At 43.4% G+C, this 4,263-nt stretch overlaps 1 pseudogene across 1 annotated transcript; it reads right to left on the bottom strand.

Moving 5' to 3' along the window:
• Positions 1 to 220: 220 nt before the first annotated feature.
• Positions 221 to 1,783, bottom strand: LOC113931259 (annotated as a pseudogene). The gene has a single exon (XR_003522710.2). The product of XR_003522710.2 is annotated as a tubulin alpha-1A chain-like (transcript).
• Positions 1,784 to 4,263: the final 2,480 nt, after the last annotated feature.

Below are 4,263 nucleotides of genomic sequence, written 5' to 3'. Positions count from 1 at the left end.
AGGGGTTTTTATCATCAATGGATGTTGTACTCTGTCAAATGTTTTTTCTGCTTCTATTGAGATGATCATGTGATTTTTATCCTTTCTCTTTTTAGTATGATGTATCACATTGATTGTTTTGTGAATACTGCACCACACTTGCATCCCAGGAATAAATCCCACTTGATCATGGTGAATGATTTTTTTAAATGTATTGTTGGATTTGGTTTGCTAATATATATTTTTTTAAGACAGGGAATACTTTATTCAAACCCATCAGAGAAATGGACAGCTTGGGTCTGTAACAAAGCATTGTGTTTTTAAGCATAGGTCAGTAAATGTATATGAGAGTATACACTGCTACATACAAATTAACTGATCAAAGCACAACTTTTCAATGTTCAAAACAGAATAAGCTTCCCCGTAAAAGCAGCACCTTTGTGACATTTTTAACTTTAGTATTCCTCTCCTTCTTCTTCACTTTCTCCTTCAACAAAATCCACACCAATTTCCTCATAATCCTTCTCAAGAGCAGCCATGTCCTCACGGGCCTCAGAAAATTCTTTGTCCTCCATGCCTTCACTTGCATACCAGTGACCAAAGGCAGACTTGGCATACATCAAGTCAAATTTGTGGTCCAGGTGAGCCTAGGCCTCAGCGATGGTTGTGGTGTTGCTCAGCATTAACATAGCTCTCTGTACTTTGGCTAGGTCTCCCTCTCCACAGTGGGAGGCTGGTAATTAATGCCAACATTGAAGTCAGTGGGGCACCAGTCCACAAACTAGATGGTACACTTGGTCTTGATCAGATCAATGGCAGCATTGACATCTTTGGGAAACACATCACCATGGTACAACAGGCAGTAAGCCATGCATTTACCATGGTAAGGGTCATATTTCACCCTCTGGTTGGCTGGCTCAAAGCACACATTGGTGATCTCTGCTACAGAAAGCTATTCATGGTAGGCTTTCTCAACAGATATGACAGAGCCATATATGGCCAGAGGGAAGTGGATTTGGGAATAGGGCACCAGGTTGGCCTGGAATTCTGTCAGATCAACATTCAGGGCTCCATAAGATCTGAGGGAAGCAGTGATGGAGAACACAATTTGACATATCAACCTATTTAGGTTAGTGTAGGTTGGGCATTCAATGTCAAGGTTTCCATGACAGATGTCATATATGGCCATGTTTTCTACCATGAAGGCAGAGTCAGAGTGCTCCAGGGTGGTGTGAGTGGTGAGGATGGAGTTGTAGGGCTTAACTACAGCTGTAGAAACCTGGGGGGTTGGGTAAATGGAGAATTCCAGCTTGGACTTCTTGCTGTAATTGACAGAGATGTTCCATCAGCAGGGAAGTAAAACCAGAACCAGTTCTCCCTCCAAAGTTGTGGAAAACCAAGAAGTTGTGAAGACCTCTGCACTGGTTGGCCAGTTACTAAATTCAGTCTAAGACAAAGTCAATGATCTCCTTGCCAATGGTGCAGTGCCATTGGGCATAATTATTGGCAGCATCTTCCTTGCCTGTGATGAGCTGCTCAGATTGGAAAACCTGGCGGTAGTTGCCAGTGTGAACTTCATCAATGACTGTGGGCCCAGGTCTACAAACACTGCCCTGGGCACGTGCTTGCCAGCAACCGCATCACTGAAGAAAGTGTTGAAGGAGTCATCTCCTCCCCTAATGGTCTTGTCACTTGACATCTGGCTATTGGGCTGGATGCCATGTTCCAGGCAATGGAGCTCCCAGAAGGCATTGCCAGTCTGGAGAACAGCCTAGCCAACATGGATGGTGATGCATTCACACATGGTTGCTGCTTTGCAACTGCCAAGCAGATGGTGGGGAGGAAGGGGAGAGGTTGTTATTTCTTACAGCTTGACTCTTAGGTGGTTAATGTAAGAGAATGTGCCTTGATTTGCTGATATTTTGTTGAGGATTTTTGCATCTATTTTCATCAGAGATATCAACTGGTAGTTTTTTTGTAGTGTCTTTATCTGATTTTCATATTAAGGTAATGTTGGTTTCATAGATTGAATTTGGGTTTTCCTTTTATTTTTTGGAATAGTTTGAGAAGAATAAGTTTCAACTCTTCTTTAAATGTTTGGTAGAATTCACTTCCGAAGTCATCTGGTCCTAGACTTTTGTTTATTGGGAGTTTTTTTTTATTACAGATACATTTTCATTGCTAGGGTGAGGAAAAAATGGTGGAGGAGTAGGGGACCCTATTTTAACTGGTCCCCTGAATTGAGCTGGATATCTACCAGACCATTCTGAACACCCACGAAATCAGCCTGAGATGTAAGAAGATATGCCTGGATTTCTACACACAGAATATCGCAGGCAGTTGGTTTCAAGGTATGAAGTGGGGAGCCATGATTCTGCAGACAGATATCAGAAGATAAAAGGAAGGGGGAGGGAACCTTCAGGATCCTGCACTGCCGGTGTGCAAAAGCCTCCCACACTGGGGATGGGGCACAGACTAGCAGACCGGTAGCAGTGCAGAAAGGACTTTAGGGCAGCTCCCCGAACTGAAACCTGGAGCAGCAGGGCCGCTCATGTGAACTGGAGGCAGCTGGTGGTTTTAGAAGCACAAAGGGAAGAGACATACCCCAACCTGGAGGTGAGGACTGGGAGTGCTGCCAAGAGGTGCACAACCCAGGACCCTACCGTTTTTAGCAGCATGGACAGAAATGGAGACAGTGTGGCCTGGAAAGCTCACTGAAGAACAGACTGTGATCTCTCTGTTCTGAGACAGAAGGTTGGAAACAGTCTCTTCTGCTCTGACACTCAGAAGAGACATGGAAAGCCACCCAGGAAAGCCGCCAGAGAACAAAAGCCCCCAAAACCTAATTTTCACTGAGCCCATCCCCCCCGACAAGGGGCAGGGCAACTCTGCCCAAACAGGGTGGCCTGAGTAATGGCATGGCAGGCTACTCCCCCAGAAGACAGGCTGGGAGAACAAAAGGTTGACAACCCTAAGGTCCCTATAAAACAGGTGTGTCTTGCTTGGGTTGTGGTAAATAATTTGGACTCTGTACATTCCCTCAACAGAATGACTAAGGGGGAGAACCCCCAAAATAGGAAAAACTCAGAGACTGTGACTTATGCCACAGATTTACAAATTGATACAGATATAACCAAGATGTCCAAGATGGAATTCAGGGTAGCAATTGTGAAGACGATAGCTAGAAAGGAGAAACTGATTAATGGCAACATATTGTCTCTAAGGGCAGAAATGAAAGCTGAACTGGCAGAACATAAAAATGCTATCAATGACATCCAATCTAACCTAGATAATCTAACAGCTAGGGTAAATGAGACAGAAGAACGAATTAGTGATCTAGAAGACAAATTGATAGAAAAGAAAGAGAAGGAGGAGGCCTGGGAGAAACAGCTTAAAATCCATGAAAAGTGAAGTACAGAAATAAGTGACACCATGAAACGTTCCAATGTCCGAATTATTGGGATCCCTGAGGGGGTAGAGAGAGAGAGAGGACTAGAAGATATATTTGAGCAAATCATAGCTGAGAACTTCCCTAATCTGGGTAATGAAACAAACTTTCACGTCCTAGAGGCAGAGAGGACCCCTCCCAAGATCAAGGAGAATAGACCAATGCCCCGGCATGTAATAGTAAAACTCACAGATCTTATAACCAAGGAAACCATCTTAAGGGCAGTTAGGGGGAAGAGATTCCTTACATACAGAGGGAAGAACATCAGAATAACGTCAGACCTATCCACAAGCCAGAAAAGGCTGACAAGACATATGCAGGGTACTAAAGGAGAAGAACATGCAGCCAAGAATATGTTATCTGGCAAGGCTGTTATTTAGAATGGACGGAGAGATGCAGAGCTTCCAAGACCGGCAGAAACTGAAAGACTATGTGACTATTAAGCTGGCCCTGCAAGAAATATTAAGGGGGGGGTTCTATAAAAGGAGAAAGACCCCAAGAGTGATATACAACAGATATTTACAGGGACAATCTATAAAAACAAGGTCTTCACAAGCAACATGATGATAATAAATTCATATCTTTCAATAATCACTCTCAACGTGAATGGCCTAAATGCTCCTATAAAATGGCATAGGGTTGCAGATTGGATAAAAAGACAGGACCCATTGATATGCTGTCTACAAGAGACTCATTTTGAACCTAAAGATACATCCAGACTGAAAGTGAAGGGATGGAGATCTATCTTCCATGCCAATGGACCTCAAAAGAAAGCTGGGGTAGCAATTCTTATATCAGACAAATTAGATTTTAAACTAAAGACTGTAGTTAGATAA

The sequence above is a fragment of the Zalophus californianus genome, chromosome X (genome assembly GCF_009762305.2).
Source record: "Zalophus californianus isolate mZalCal1 chromosome X, mZalCal1.pri.v2, whole genome shotgun sequence".
Taxonomy (NCBI): domain Eukaryota; kingdom Metazoa; phylum Chordata; class Mammalia; order Carnivora; family Otariidae; genus Zalophus; species Zalophus californianus.
Note: the sequence above shows the minus strand (reverse complement) of the source record. Positions and strands in the feature narration are given on the sequence as shown.